Source organism: Poecile atricapillus, chromosome 9 (assembly GCF_030490865.1).
Source record: "Poecile atricapillus isolate bPoeAtr1 chromosome 9, bPoeAtr1.hap1, whole genome shotgun sequence".
Classification (NCBI taxonomy): Eukaryota; Metazoa; Chordata; class Aves; order Passeriformes; family Paridae; genus Poecile; species Poecile atricapillus.
The window spans coordinates 16,439,338-16,456,872 of NC_081257.1; the positions used below are offsets into that span (position 1 = coordinate 16,439,338).

General features: G+C 36.0%; 1 protein-coding gene across 6 annotated transcripts in view; it reads right to left on the bottom strand.

Moving 5' to 3' along the window:
* Positions 1–17,535, bottom strand: part of FHIT (fragile histidine triad diadenosine triphosphatase) — a 540,874-nt gene that overhangs the window by 468,512 nt on the left and 54,827 nt on the right. For 2 of the 6 annotated variants that reach the window (XM_058845396.1, XM_058845399.1), the window contains exons 2-3: positions 6,046–6,108; positions 1,217–1,303 (exon numbers count right to left, since the gene is read on the bottom strand). The exons of 1 other annotated variant lie outside the window; for it this stretch is intronic. The gene's annotated coding sequence lies outside the window, so the exon portion shown is untranslated. The remainder of the gene's footprint in view (positions 1–1,216; positions 1,304–6,045; positions 6,109–17,535) is intronic. 3 more of the 6 variants (XM_058845398.1, XM_058845397.1, XM_058845400.1) reach the window with 2 other exon arrangements.

Below are 17,535 nucleotides of genomic sequence, written 5' to 3' on the forward strand. Positions count from 1 at the left end.
ATAAATATATATGTATCTCTATCTTCATCTTTAAAACACTGTAGGTCCATCACTTCTGCCAGTGACATTTCTAATTTCCATGTAATTATTATGTCAAAGTGAAGAGAATTCCATTCAGAGATATTCTGATGAAGGCACAGGCATTACAAAAGACAAGAATAAGTAATTTCTACCATTTTGAAGAATGTTTCACATCAGTACACATTTACAAGTGATCAGATTTCAGGATATCATTTATCATCATATAAATATGGCTTTTGTCTTGCTTGACAAATACTTACTGTCTATAAACCAGATGCCTGTAAGAGCTGTATTATCCTACATTCTCTCATCCTGCTTACAAGTCTGCTTATATATAGTACTTCGAAAAACACTTTTTTCCTGTTGAAAAGAGTAGTAGCATTAACCTCCCCTCATCTTTGTAACTCTATACAAAACAAGCCATGCAGAGCCATAGAGAGGAAAGGAACTGTTCCTCCAGGAAGTGCTTTAATGAAGTAGAAAAAGGCATAAACATCTCTGTATGCTTTGTGTGGAACATGGAAAGTCACACAAGGAAAAAATACAAGGAACTTGTTATGTGTCCTGTCAGAAAATGGCTGCTACATAAAAGCAAAACTTATTGCCCTAAGGGAATCCTGCATTTTCTTTGCTGTTGTTTTGTTTTCCATCTTCCTTTCCTGCTAGAGTTACACCTCCCAGCAAGGCAGAGTGTCAAGAAGCTTCAATGTACAGAGGAAGATCATCTGACAACAAAAAACATATCCAGACTGTCAGATGGAGTGTACATTGGAAAAAATCAACTGGGAGAATGTATCTGTCCACAGAGTAAAATTCTACTTAGAGGCAAATAAATACTTCTCTTCAATTTAAAACATTTATTCCATTTTAACTACTCCTTGCTCTTCAGGTGCCTCCTTCAGATGAAGAAAGATACTAAGAATCACAGAAACACGTTCCCACTTAAACAGAAGACACAAGTGTGTTTGTTTTAAATGATTCACAAGCACTTGCTGTGCAACAGTGCTGCCTCTCCTGCCAGTTATCACTGGAAATTTATTTTAGCAGATTTTTCAAGTTAGCCAATATAAGGAATGTAATGTTAGTAATGAGATAACAAGAACCATGGGTGAGGCAGCTGCACTGGTATCAGGGCAACAGCAAAGGACATTAAAGCTTTTATCACACAGGGCAAGATTAGGAAGGTCTAACGTACTTTGGTGTGGTCACAAGAGAGACACAGCAGAGTTACTGTCAGTTCATCTTCTCCTGAACAGCACTGGTGCAACAGGACTAACTCTAGCTGAAAGAAAAAGAAGTCAATGAAAGGAATATGCTTGAAACTATTTGACTATAATGATCAAAGTATGATAGAAACAAGAGAATGGTGGTTTTGTATAGAAAAAAAGAAATCTGTATTTGCTATATCAGGCTTCCTTTGTGTCAGCACTTTAAACAACATAGCAAAGGTTGAGACAATTCTGTTAACATTACTGGGAAAGCTACTAAAATTGTATGAGGTGTTAAATATAGCTTATATTTAACTAATAGCCTGAACTGCAAGCCTACAACCAAGATGCTTTGCAGCATATCCCAATTTTCAGTGTATTTGGCCAAGCTAGAAATGAAGCAAACTAATGGAAAAGTCATTCTTCATGTGAGAGAAAAAAACCACACCAGCAATTCCCAATCTTGCCAAGTTTCTAACTCCAAATTCAGAAAATTCCTCATTTACTATAAATGCAATTAAAGTGCAGCTATTAAGACCTCATGGACTTTATTCTTTTCATAAATACTGAAGTTTTTTTATATGTTATAGTGTAATTTATATTACCATAGTTGTCACAAATGCAGATGGCTGAAATAATTCTTCAAGACACCATTATTGTTCAAGTGTTCGCAGAACAGTCTTCAAAACAATTATTTATTCTCATAATCAGAGAGAAAATAGTAACTAAAGCACCCAGCAGACCAAAATTACTGAATTGTATTATCAGATACGTGCAATTAACTCTTGCAGCCTTCTAGACAGACCATCTTTTCTACTTAACTTTACTTGCACTCAGTGTAGTGGAAACTATGGCTGCTGCTCCTGCTGAGTTATGGAAGTGCTCCAGGTAGCCTGAGTGCAGTTTCATAAGGCTGGATCCCAGCTCAAAGCAAGAGCAACACCCAGCAAGAGCAGTGAACATAAAGTGTGCTCAGTACAACATTTCTGTACGAGCACCAAGAGCCAGGGACCTGTCCCTGGGAACAAGCCCAGCAATGCCAGCCTTTTCTTTGGGATCTTCCAGGACCTTCCCCACCCACTGCATTCATTGGACATTTTTTACAGCACAGTGAGCAGTGTAGGACTTCAGCCTGTTCTATTTCCTTCTGAACATTTAATCTGACATTTTATGCTTTCTGTTGATATAACAGAGAGCCTAAGTACAAGAAACATTTGTTTTTCTGTTCAGCATAATAAATCAAAATTTAGAAGGGGGATATAAAAACTAAATAGAAAAGCACTGTTAGAAAACACAGTAAAGATACTGCACCTAAAAACCCTGACTAATAATTGGGTAAAACTGACACAACAATCAAATGGAGATACTTTCCATAAACCAAAAGACAGATATGTTAAATTTCAAAATGCTAAGATATCATAGTATCTCTATAAAATGCAAGCATCTAAAACATCATAAAATAAAACCCCAATGTCTTTCAATACTAAAAAAAGGAAGTCAGAGCAACAGTCAAGCACCAATGACAGATGAACCTTTAATCAAGAAATAAAGCACATTTTTAGTGGCTTTTTCTCTTTGAGGAAATTCCTGAACTGCTGCTCACTAGGTCAAAGTAAAATCTGGAAAGTAAGAAAATCCCCCCTAGTAGCCACATGAACGGGATACTACAGCCACCAAACATTTTCTCTTAACCACAAACAGATTATAATTTACAGTGTAAGAGATTAAAGAGCATTTTATTACTTCTCAGCACCATTCTGCCCTTACAGTGCTGTAATTATGACTGGTCAAGTAGATCTTTAATTTTCACACTTCAAATACTGATTATCTGTATTCTGCAGACACCTACAAATACATACATCAAAGCTGCCAGCTTCCACAGAATGTTAACCAGGGCCCATTGTCCTTACATTCTTTTTGCAGTTGAATCCTGGTGCATTAGGTCTATAAACAGGTCCACTTAGTCATTTTCTTACAAGCTATTCATGTAGAAACTATAATGCTCTGTTCTCCCCAGAAGCTTATAATACATCACATGGATAATTGCATTTGAAAAGATTAAGCATGAAACACAAGAAACACCGATAAAATTCAAAGCACACTGAGTCATCACAGGAGAAATACCATTATTTCTTAAAGAGCAGATAGCATGGGGGGGATGGGGGAAGCCAGAAAAAAACCCCAAAATAATACCAAAAAAAACAATTCAAGTTTCAAAAGCAGATTCCTGTGAGCAAGTGTATTAGCCTTTGAATTATACACACTGACTTAAGACACAGAGCATGCCAGGAAGTATGAAACACAAGCTACAGTAGAATTAGCCTCATATACACCCAACAGAGAATAGACCTTCACTAAAGTCTCCTAAAACACGTAAAAAAAAACCACTCGTACAAATAATGTATTGAGAGAAGACTTCATCCAGCTTCTGCTCTTCTGAAGCTAGAAAGTCTTTCCTAAAAATTAAAGTCCAAGTCTGTATCTCTAAATAGTGACAAACACTAAATCTGGTCAATTAAATGCAGCATAACAGGAGACAGTTTTCCAAAATTGTTACTGAGTTTCGTGTATGCAATTGTTTCATATGAGCCACTGTATTTTGAACAAATTACCTCTGTTCCAATCATGTTAACCATTATCTGTTTTGACACTCATTTAAATAGCAAGGATTCAACCACTCACTAAGTAATTCCATTTGCTATATATTAACAGTGTTTGCTGTATCCTATCTGAGCACCTTCGGAATAACTTCCACTGTTTTTCCCATTTACACTTCATTTAGAAAAAGTCATGACAAAATACAATGCCACTTTTGAAACTAATAACAAAGTGTCATTTGAAATGGTTCATTAAACTTGCAAAACATGCATAGCATCCTTCCTATCGAGCCTCTATATTCCTCTATATTAAAGACAGTAAATCCAATTTAAAACAATTTTTAATCAAACTCAAGTGCTGGAAGTCCTTAATATGGCAGCTGACACTATTCACAAAATACAGAGGGCAAGGTGTACATTTATTTGACTGTCAGACTAGTTCAAATAATGAATGAGATTTTAAATTAATTTTGGTACAGCAACATGCAATTTTTCCAACTATTACACTGACTCATTTAGTGGAAAATACTGCAGGCAAACATTTCCCAAGTTCAGTTCAGTAGTCATTGTAATCAGCAGAGATACTCAGACTCAATCATGTCTTCTTTGGAAGTATCCAGAAATCCAACTTGTTTGTGTTATTAACAACCAGTAGGTGCCAGCCCCTACAGAAGGCAGAAACAACCAGATTGATATATGAGAAACCAGGGTTCCACCTGCTCAGAAGGAGACAAGAAGCCATTTGTTTCAAGTATACTCCCCCAAAGCAGAGGGGTTTGCATCCTGTCTGACCTAGGCTTGGTGATTTCCCCAAGCCCCTGGGCAGACAGAGCTCTGGCTTAACCCCCTGTGTTCAACCAGTACCGAGTTACAAATACCTTTGTTCAGAACAGATACTGCTAAATGGCACTGTGGTAACTGCCTGCACCCCAGCACTGCCCTCTCTCCTCTCTCTGTGTCACACACTCTAACGAGCTCCAGCTTCACACTTTCAGCAAAGCTGAGGGCCAGGACCTGAAGATGAGGAGAAGACATTGCCAGCTCAGGTCATGGGGCACTTCAAGGGTCACTGCTCTGCTGCCTGTTTAAGCCTTCCTGGTAATGCTTATCCTCCCAGGAAACCCAAATGCATGAACATTCTACATTGAAACAGTAAACAAGTGCAACAATCCTCTGCTTATTGCATTCATTTCCCAGTTATTCACCACATAAAGACACTGTTCAGATTAAACTGAGCAATGAGATAATGTTAAGGACTTCAGAGTCTTTCAGAAAGCTCCAAAACTTTATGTTTATTTTTGAGATACCTTAATTCCTGTTGCAACGGGGAAGAAAAAAAAAAAAAAATGCCCATTCCTCAGCACACAGCACAGTTTAATTCTTTTCAGCTCTGTCAGAGTTATTCCTGTTTGGTTTTGTTATTCTCCAAATTATTACAAAAACATTGCTTCAGGATCTAGCTGTTGGCACTACAGTATTTCAGCTTCCACTGTTGCTTTGTAGGTGAGCATGTTCCATAATTAAATCAACAGTAATAGTCAAGAAACTAATGCAAAAATGCAACTTTTTTTTTCCTGTTAAAGACATGAAAAAAACATTTACAGAATCTGCACCAGTCATTCTTATATTTTTTATGGAGCTTTTAAAGATTGACTGCATTAACTAATTAATTTGTCATTAACTAATTTATCTACTGACCAGAGAGAAACTGATACTGAGAAATTATTAGTTTGGAGGTTAAATTTATTAAAAACAGTACAGTAGTGACAGAATTTAATCATACTTTTCATGAGAGCACGGAAACACTCACAGCTGCAGCAATTTGTGATAAATCCATGGAGAGATTCTATGATGGGAGTGGAATTAATTTGTGTCACCCCTAAGAATATATGTGCTCACTCAACAGTACCTGTATTAAACAATATTAAAAAACACAAATTGAGCAAACCAAATTAACTTGTTGTTTGAGCAAGCACGTGATACATGCCCTTCAATATCAAGATACAATAATGTGCATCAATAAAATCCAGGGGATCACAGGACAGGTCAGAATGACGAGAACGTGAACCAGAACTGTCTTTATCTGTGTGAATGCACTTGAGTAAAGAACCCAGAAATGCAAAAGGACAGGGAAGAGCCACTGAATATACACCACCAAGTACAGTCCCCCCACCCAAAATCCAATCACTACATCACTCTGGAAACTACCACCAACTTACAAGTGCAGCAGAAGAGGAACCTCTGGGCCCGAACAAAGAGAGCAGCGATGAGATTCCCAGATCCTGTGGCAAAGAAATAACAGAGAGAGAATGAGAAGATGGAAGGATGAGCGGCTCCAACCACAGGGACTCAGGCTTCTGCAGCAACCTGATTTCTCCACTCAGCTGTTTTCTGGACCTTAATACAAGAAACCCTGAATAAATGAGACTCACACCAAGGCAAGGATCTAACTATCCAAGAAACTGGGTTTTTTTTGAATGGAGGATGAAATAAACACAGCTTGGAAGGCTCTTTTGTTATTAGCTCTTAAGAACACAGTACTGAACTTGTCACCCTGTTGAGGTGTGTGGTACACAATGCCTACAGCTGAACTACAGCAAGAGCTGCTTTTGCAGTTTATACACAGATAATCCAAATGGCTTCAATTTGAATCCTGAAAGAACCAGTGACAATGTTGTGGTAACAAAGTTTCCAGCGTGCATTGTACAGTTCTGCCCAGAAGCCAAGGTACTCATGTTAAGCAGACCATTTGTAGAAGGGAGATAATATTTTGTCCGGCTTTTGGTATTATTGGCAAGGTAACTTCTGTGTGTGAGCAGGAAGTTGCACTGCAGCTTATGACAAGAGCCACATTCGCTAGGTGGTAGTGTCAAACAAATAATAGTCATGCTAATAACTAGAAGGAGCTATCAAGACAAATCAATATAAAAAGAAATTACAATGCTTATGTAAAACATTATTGTCTATTCATTGAAAAATTACAAACCACAGAATACAACTGATCTAGCAGCATGGCCAAATTGTTATTGATTTGCATTAAGAATTTTTCCCTACTTGACATTTTTAGAATTTTTATATAACTGTATATTAAGGCTCATAGTGAAGATGAGCTTGATTATAAATTCCATGCATCTGCTGAGATATGCCGTTCTGAAATTAACTGTCTTGAAACTTATATTTAGAGGACATGAAAGTAATTCAATTTCCCAATATTAACTCTTCTTACATCAATACCAGAATTTAAGATAGGTTGCATTCCTGCTCATGTTGTAGAACAAAATCAAAAGTCTCTTTTCTGTGGGGCCAAAAGAAACAAGTATTTTTTAAAAAGTTTTTCAGAAGAACAGATTCAGCTGAGAAGGCTAACATTTAATTTACTGAATAACTGTGGCTTACATTCTAAATAAATGTAGGATGTCACCAAAACTTCTGAAGTTCAAATCATGAAAACGTGATGATTAAATCTAATGACATGTCATTCATGTCATTCTCTTTTTTATATATATAAGCAATTTAAGGCTGCTTTAATAAGGATTTTGGCATACAATACAGACATCTAACCTTCAAAACAGACTATTGACCCCAGGGGTAGCTATTCAGCCCCAGAGGTACAGCAATGATCAATTCAAGAGGCAGGTCAGCATCTCTGAAAATGGTATCTCTTTGTAGAAACTCTGATTATGGAAACGTGTAAATTAGCCTGGAGAGAAAGTTACAGTAATGGGGGGATTCTGGAGAGTGTTACATTCCATTATGATGGAGGTTATCAAACACTAAGAGGTTTGTTTCAAACAAAATTCATTACCATTACAAAAAAAAAAAATTACAGTTATTTTCTCCCCAGCTGCTATAATTTCCTTTTGAAATTAAAATTCCTGTGTGATACCAAATGATATCTGACTATTTGACAGAATTTGAGAGATACATTACACATGTAGCTCAGTACACATGAAGCTCACTGAGCTTCACATGAACTATCTTTAAAACTCAAAAGTGATCTAGTGATACTGAAATGAACACTACAGCTATTATTTTTTTTTTTTTTTTTGTGAGGGAATTTAACATTTAAGCTTCACAAACCACTTCACTTCCTGATTACTCCAAGTCCTTATCACTAAACGAATTTATCATGTCTTTTGTCCTCCATTGTTAATCTCATACTTCCACACAAGGAATTAATCAGAGAGCAACAAGCCAGTACCTCTGATATCTGATATCATTAGTGACATTTCTTTATTAACAAGAAAAGAGACTATTTATCAAAGCTTCAGGTTTTACAAGCAGCTGACAGAACCATGGGTCCAGCTTCAGAAACAGAACCACACTGAAGGAGCTCAGAAAAACATTTGTTTTGATCATTACTTGATAATCTTCATGCTCATCTGGACAATTTTAGACTCACAGTCGCATCTAGCTTGGCCAATATTTGCCCTTGTAATATTTTACCTGCTGTAGAACATTCAGGTCACTGAAGCTGCAGCCCCCTGACCAGGAAAACAGTGCAGTGAGAAGAAGACCCAACACACCCCAACCAGCAGAGAGGACAAGGCCTGGTGCAGACATGCCACAGTTGAGCAAGGGAGAAAAATTAAATTATCATCACAGAACAGAACACAAACTGGGGCAAAGCAAACAATGAGGCATTTTGGGGATGGCAAAGCACAGAAGTTTCTAAAGGAAAAAATTGCAGTGGGCTTTGCTAAGAACGTTGGGGCTTGTTTTATTAAAATCATCAGTATCTTTGGTTAGACAGGCCTTTTCTTCAAACTGCTTTTAACATAAAAAGCAAATAATAAAAGACCACAAAATTATTATTTCTTATAGCCCCCTCTGCAAGCTACCTGAAGTTAAAACACAGAAAGAATTAAATATCATATGTTGTAAAGTTCTTTTTATTTTTATCTGGTATTTCACTTGATACTCAAGGAGAAAATTGTGTGCCACTCTGCAGATGCTCCTAAACTAAATTTCCTTGTTCAAATTAGAAACTTTGACATTTAAAATGAATTTTAATAGGGTAATAAACTCAGGATATTTCATAACTCCATCCAAGATATGAGGCATCTCTGACCTACTGACAGCGTAGACTGAATGAAAGTCATCATTAAACACTCATGAAGCAGCACACCAACAGACACTTTGGAGTGAATTATTTGAGTGGTAATGACAAATATGAAAAAAACAAAAAAAAAACCCAGTTCAGCCTCTTATTAGAACTATATTGGGATATTGTAATTTCTAAGCTCAGTACAGTTATATGAGACGTGTTATGAATCGGCCCAAAGCACCCAGTAATTCTGATTTCTGTGTAAAAACTGATGATTAGGAACATTTACAAAATCTTCCTAGAAACCAGGCCAATGTATAAAAGAGAAACAGACTTCTTATAAATCATACAGAAAAAGAAAGAGAAAATACTCAAAGTTCTTATTACAAGAAATTTAGAAGTTTAATTTCTAAAAATTATGGAACTGTCAAGTACAAGGGAGATGTCCATACACCATATACACCAGTGCAGCCTGGTTTTATTTGCACTTCAATTAAAAAAGTCTTATAATCAGTTGTTCCATAGGCAACTGCCCTCCCTGCTGCTTAGCATAGGAAAGTCTATCCCTGCATCCCCATTCCAACATAAATATTAAGTTGCTTCAGCTCCACTGATCTGTACCAGTAACAGAGGAAGATTCCTGAAACTACAAAATCTCACAAGTTCTCACGGATAAAATGAGACAGGTTGGTAGAGATTTACTTGGTTTAGAAACCAAATTAATTTTCTGCTTTATCAAAACTGGATTTAAGCAAACAGTCCCAATAGTTTCCGTTGAACACTATAGCTTTATAACAAATTCTGAATTTATTGTGCAGTAAGATGGTGCAACAGTACCATTCAAACAAAAAAAAAAAAAAAAAAGAAAAAGAAAAAAACAGAAAAAGAGGATTAAGGGAGTGAAAATGTTCCAAGAGAAAAGACCTTCATTAGTACCATAAGTCTCCACTGCAAAAATACTCAAAGCAACTGTACAGCAAGTAAATCAATCTGATCTGTACCTTGCCCAGAATATCTATCAGTTTGTCATTCCTATTGCCATACTTTGAGGGGAGACATGCACTCAGTGCACAAAACACATCACATTTGATGAGACCTTTTAAAGGTCAGGATTTTATTTAAGAAAGTGATTCAGTGCTGGTTACTGAGTTACTGCTCAAATGTAGAACTGATTCACTCCTCTATGCCATAATCTCAATGATGAAAGCAAATATGGGAACTACTTCCACCTGACTTTCTGTGGAAGGAATATAACATAAAGTGAATTAACAAAGTCAGAAAAAACCTGGAATAACACAAGAAATAAAATATGCATTTCTGCAGGTATCAATAATGGAGTTATCACAAAAATTGTGTTACAAAATTAGTTCTTAAAAGCTGAGATCCAAAACATGGCTTGATAAAGGATTAAGCAAATCAATTGTCTGCAAAGCATTTCTAAATGTTTGCTCTGTGGGTGACCATGAAAGAGAATGTGTTCCCTAAATGCAGGCTTTTGACTGAAGTTCAAGCTGTGCATGTTTTCCAACAAATCTCATTTCATAGAGGTTTAAGATAAAAGTCAGATTCTTAAATAACTAAATTCCAGACTAAGTATCAAGAGAGAAACTTAAAGCCCTTACTGACACTTGAGAACCAGGTAACCCCAGTGGGCCATGACATGATTTGTGCTTTGACTGTCTGTTAAACAGTCTGTTTGAACTTTCCTCACTTCCACCTCAGAAGATGGGACAAGATTGGGGAACAGTGAAACGTACAACCAACCAGAAAATAAAACCAGCATTAGGAAATGAATGGCTGCAATCCCCTGGCCAGCTGTAGATACACAACGACCCTACAGTTCTTCCCCTCAACACACAAACAACAGTGAATCCTCCAGGTGTCCAGGCAGGAATCATTTGGTCAAAAGCTGTACCTAAAATACCTGCATTAGCATCAATCATGCACCAGCATGTTTCTTTCTCTCAAGCAATACTCCTTCCAACTCCCCTAATTAAATCTGCTTATTCATATTACAGCAGAACAACAGAGTCAGACAAAGCAGCAGCAGTCAGGATTCTTGAATTATTAAAATTTTTTTGGTACATATTGATAAGTGCATGTTTCCAAATTATTCTTCAAGATAGAAGAGACAGTCAGATACATAGGGAAATACTCACAAGTGTAAAAATACAAACATGTGCTCACAATATGTGTGTGAGCAAGGAAGAAGCCACACCAGTAATAGTGAGGAATTCAGACTGCATCACATGAAAAATCTGACAACCCTGAACGTAAATATAAAGTATATAAACATTTTAAAATTACTAAAATAGGCATATTACAATCTATATAAGTATAAACATCAGAAAGGATTAGATCCAAAATCAGAATAACACTTTTCAGTTTGAATTAAATACTTGCATAAGCTTAGTTTGTAATTAAACACCTTCTGGCAAACCAGAAAATATCCAGCAGAGAAATATAAGGAGACATGATACTCATTTTGAAGGCAACATCAGAAAGAAATCTGGAACATAGCATAGAGGCTGGTGCATTAACATGAATGCTAGTTCAGAGATTCAAAACCTTTATCAAACTTCACATCAGCTAAATAAAATGAGGTTTTAATGAAAACTTATTTCTTCATTTTGCATATTTTAATTGAGTATAAACACTCCTACAGTATCAATAGTGATAACACAGCAGAGTAGCTGTTTCCTCATCATTTGACCAAAATTTAGAATATTAAAAGCAACACATATTGAAATGAAGAATATCTAAAAATAACAATAAGAAGTTTTTTGATAGATGCCCTCATTGCTTGTGCACCATGAAAGTTGGTTTTTAGGGAAATGCCATGAATTTTAAGAGCCAAGGAGCAGCAGCAATGCTGCCCCATTCCCATTGCCCTGAACATCAATAATGACACAAGGGCCAGAACATCAGAACTACAGCAGGGAAGGTGTTTCAAAATAAACAGGATAATTTGATTTACAAATTAGGACTATAATATACTGAGAAAACCAAAACCAATGGGGATGCATCCTTGAAATGAAGAAAGATGAAAAGTTTTAAAATAAAAAGTCTGTATATTTTGTTAAGAAAAGAAAATTTGTATTCATAAATTTTGAAGTGAGAAAACAACCATTAAAGACATGACCCCTGATACTTGTTCCTGTCCAGTTTAACTACCTTTTTTAGTTGGTATTTAAATGGAAACTGAAGAATGAACAAGACAAAAAATAGCATTACATACACATACAGCATAATTCTACAGTATCTGTCTCTTGTTTTGACTTATCTAACCAGATCAGTGATTTCAAGCTTAGCATTCCAATTTGTTATTGTCAAAATGTATTTGAATTTGAAGAAGAAATAACCTAAACTAAATCCTATTTTATAAACCATGCCTATGGATAAAATAGAATTTCCAGATTTTCATAATTCACTTCTTTTTTTCTAGCACTGCCTCTTCTGTTTCTTGAAAAGACTGTATTAAAAGTTCTGTCCATTTAGGAAATTCTCATTTTGGCTAAAACATGCCTTTGTGGTGCCATCTTATTATTATTTTATTTATTAGCAGCAGCAGCCTGATCAGGCTGGGGATTTCAAAGCTTTTATAAGTGTTACAATTATTTGAATTTTTTTTCAGTAAGCACTAAATATCAAAAATTGCACCTTTACTCAGCTAAGCTGAATTACCTGTTTACCACTCATGAGGGCAAAATAATCTCAAAGTATTAGGCAAACTCCACTGAAAAAGCAATAAAAGAATAAAGATCTAAAGACCTTTTTTAGTCTCAAATCATTAATTTGACATGCACAAAGTCAAAAAATTTGGTTAGAAAAAGACACAGTTTTATAAATTAGGAAATTTGTGTTAAATTTTTATTGAAGGAATTAGACTTCAATGGCCAACCTATGCAATATTCTGTAAATCAGCAGTAGGTCCCAGCAACAAGAACATAATGGCAGGGGATTTCACAGCCTCATCCTGCTAATTGAAAGGACCCGACCTCAGCAGGGTCATGCACTGCAAGTGGCAACAGCCACACTGCAAATTATCACTGCTCTGCAGCCGCCACTGTCTGCCACCTGGAAAGGGAATGGAACTAAACGTGCTACACTCTGCTGATTAAAAATTAATATTTCCCAGCCTTGGTTGATTTTAGAAGCTTTAGAAACAGAAAAAGTTAAGGTAAGTGGGTTTTTGCCTACAATTCAAAGTTACTTAGAAAACACAGCGTTCCACGTGTTGTGGATGCTGATATTCAGGTTAGACCTGGAGCTTTCTGGGAGGTGACAAATGAGAAGTTTGTAAGCAGGAATGTATTTACACAGCATTGACCAATGTTCCAAACTTTCTTGTGCAATTTGCCTTTACTTACAGAAATACTAACAGTGCAGTCAATAAAACTACTTCAGCTAAAAACCTGATCCATACAACAAAGGGAAAGAAAAGAATCCTATTACATATATAATTACATATGTACCTTAATGCGTAATTTTAGGACACTCAGCCCCCAAGATTTCTCACCCAGTCTTGAAAAAAACAGCATTCCAAATATATATAAGTAATATATGTGACTGTTTGAAGTAAACTTTCAGCTCCCTGTAGGTACTTTTCCTCTGATAATGATACATTCAGCATATGTATATACTGAAAATTCTACATTGCTGTTCTTGGCATGTAATTAGGGGCAAAGGAAAATGTACAGGACTAGAATCTTAATTGTTGGTTTAATAACCTTTATACAGCTCATTTCTGAATGATTTTCTTCCTCTCTGGAGTGGCTTCTAATGTCAAACACTGGTATTAAGGTGAGTCATGGTTACTGAAGAGGCACAGAGAAGGCACATGACAAAATTATTAATTATGGGGAGGGAAGGAAGCAGAGTATTCTTTTTACTCCATAAATGTCCTTGTAAAACAGAACATTTAATACTGAAGTCAAATATAGTTTCAGTAGTCAATAGCCACTAAAGTCTTACTGCTGTCAATAACAGTTGAGGATTTAAGAATGCCATTCAAAAACTGTTGCAAATGTGATTTTTAGAGGGCATTGAAGATTTTTGAGAAAGCAAAAATATTTACATTTTTTGAATTTCAGTAACAGAATTTGGGCAATTATTCGATATCTAAGATATCTGAGCTATCCATCACTATCTAAGATAGCTAAACAGCTTTAATACAGTAATTTAAAATATACCCTTTCATACTGCTGGAAGTTATCGTTCATTTTTCAGATTCCTTCCTTTCACATCAAATGGTAAGAATTGTACCAAGGCCAACAGAAGAGGTGGACAGCACTGTTTTCTGCTAAACTGAAATGTAACACTTCATATTCTAACACCAAGAGGTTTATTTGTAAATAATACCTTAAAGCAACAGGACAGGGGAAGTTTGGGGTTGGTTGTTCAGGTTTGGGGTTTTTTTGAGGGAAATAGAAAAAGAATTGTGGTTTTACTCTTATTCTTTTATCTTTAGTAAATTACCAGAGTTATGGAAAATTAAGATTATGTGTTAATGTTTTTTTTTATTTTGTAATTTACTTGCAACCAACTTCCTACATTACAAAATAAGCCTAAAATAACTGATCTATGAATGTAGTCTTACAGGTGATGTTAAATTATTATGCACTACCTTGCAGTGATAACAATATGCAAAGTAATCAAAAGCTAAAATCAATAGTGACAGCTAAAGAACATTAAGTTCATGAGCCCCATCCAGGCTAAAGCCATTGAAACCATTTTCTTCCTCTGAAAACTCTTGAAGACTGCTCAGTGTTCACCTGTGATCACAATCTTAATGGAACCTTAGTACAAAAAAGAAGCATTTAAAATAAAGATCTCTGCAAAAATGCTAATACTTCTTTCATTCCAGAACAACCACTACAAGCACACTCACCTGCTTTAAGCCAATTCAAACAAAATTATTTTCTAAGATGAAAGATTCTGAAAGTGTTGAAAACTCTTCCTCCTGCTCCCTTCTCCCCAAGATTAGGAAACCATGGCACACATTTCAGTGGGATCTCACCAATGTAAGTACATATAACATATTCTAAGGAAACTCCTGTGGAATGGGACAATTCCACAAGAGAAGCAGAACTTGAAAAGTAAATTAAATAGCTTTGGGTGTTTTTTTGAATTCTTGGTGGGTTTGCACATTTGGATCTATAGAATTTTTAAATATAAATTAACAAACTAAGATGAACAAGCCATTATTATGAACATTAAGTGCAAGAGTACTTTGTTTATGTGTGCAAACTGCACACAACAACTGAGAGGGAAAACCTATTAACAAAACACCAATATAGCCACAATTCTTCATTACATTTTTGCTTTATTACAGAGAAGTTTATTTCCTAAAATTTTATTTTTGGGAAAATTTGGATTATTTTCTTCTCATATTCTATCACGTGTCCAGAAGAAAACATAGATTATTATATTAGAAAAAATGATTAAATGCATTAGAGATATAATTGAAATTACAAACATAATTGAAATTACATTAGTTTACATCAACTGAGAATCTTTTACATTTTATTGTAATATATGCCACAGAAACATGTATTTGGAAAACAGCATGGCTCCTTATAAAGGCAGCACTCTGCTACACAAGCTCCATCCCAGTTTGCCTCCCATTTTTTCCTTTTAAGCAGTTATGAATCATTACATAGAGACTGGCACAGCAGGGCTAGAGCCAGAAACATTCATTGTCTCCAGGCACCGAGTCATGGTCTCTTGCCTGCTGTTGTTCAGCACACCTCCACAGCTTCAGACACATTTCTGTTCTCTTCCTGGCAAAACTGGTCACTGCACCCACCCAGCTTTAGCATCCCTCCCAGCTCCTGCACAATCCTCTCCTGGCAAAGTCTCACCCCGAGAAAGTCCCACGCTATTCCAAGCTAGTGAAGGTTAGGCAGGGGTGATTTGCTCCACAGACCTCGTGTGCTCAAAAGACAAAAGAACAATACCAACATTAACAGCCCGAGTCCTGACACAGTGACTGCCTGTACTTCAGATTGTTTCTCAAGCTGTCTCAAGTTGAGGAAACAAATTCTGCATAGCAAAAGAAGGACCTTTAAAAGTAATGAAAACACAGCAGCAGATTTTGGGTTTGTTTTTCATAAAGCTACAATGATTTTAATAATTGGAAAAAAACAAAGCTCTTGTTCCTGTAAAGCTTTCAAAGAAATAAAAGCTTTATTTAGAAAATTATATATCTCATCCCACAGCAAAATCCAGTAAGTCCATCTTTTAAGCAAATTCACACTTACAATTAAGTCCTTTTAACCAAATGTAAAACCAAGTAAATTCTGAAACAGTGCAATGCTGATCACACCCTACACTTCCCAAAATCCCACCTACAACAGAAGTTCCAGATTCAATTGATCCAAGCATCAATTCTTTTCTAAAGTGATTTCAACAAAAGTTCCAATTCAGGTGATGCTATCACCAGGAAGACAGTTTCCTTTGCTACAAAGTCCATGGAAACTATGACACTGCTTTAACAAACCAAAGGAAAAATGGAATAAAAAGAGAGTAAGACCTCTAAAATTTAAAGCAACAAGCACAGACTTTAGCCAGGGGCTTGCAGGTCAACACTGACCACTTGCTTTGTATTTCCCCTTTACCCTCCTGGGTGTCACCAATTGGTTTTGGTCACTCAGTTTTTCACTGTTTTACAGTTCCTTTCCTTAGATCTCACTGTGCCTTCCCTTCCATAATTCTCAGGGGTATCAAATGCAAACTCTTCAGCATAATCCCAGTTAACATATGTAGTGTTTGATTCTTCTCACCTGTCAGAACACATACACAGAACACAACTGTTTGTTGGTTTTTTTTGGTAAAAGAAAACACAAAATAATTTGAACAGATCAAATATAACTTAAGCTTGCAAAATAAAATATTTTCACTAAAACTTTAAAACAATCTGATGATGTTTTTGTCTAGGAAACACTTTTTTTGCATTATGAAAAGTCTATAGTAACCTGCATTCAACTACTTAAATTTTTTTGCCTGATACAATCCTACTTTTTACAAACACCAGAATAGTTCACTCTGCCAAGGAATTGCATTTATGAAAAATGCATGTTGTGAATGCCAAAGGCCATGTTTTTAGAATGAAAAAAAAAAAAAAAAAAAAATCCAATACATCCTTTAAAAGATGACAAATAGTCTTTACGAAAGCCATTCCTGCTCTTTCCATTACGGAAAAAGAAATCACAGTGGGAATACTAAGCTCAGCATATATTTGGCAGCTCACTGACCAGACAGGCTATTAACTATATAAAGGGCTATTTCTGAACATTTTTTTTCCTTAAATAAAGTTTTGATTTTTCAATGATTGAAATGCAGTGATGAATGTAAGTGTAAGCTGCTTATTAGAAATGGTATCTCATCATCCCTGCACTCCATTTTTTACCATATCTCCTATATAAAATGCATTTCTTCTGTAGATTCCAATACATCCCCTTAGTCTAGAACTTCCTTCACATTCCTTAACACGTCTTCTTCCCAGGTATCCCTTTTTTATTTTCTACAGCTTCCCACCACCTGGCTGTCTACTCTTCCACCATGTCTGTTTAAAAACCTTTTATTAGGTCCCAAAGCCTCAGCAAGTTGCCTTCACTGCCTCTTTAAAGGCAGAATCTGTTCTTTCATTAAGCGAGCTCTT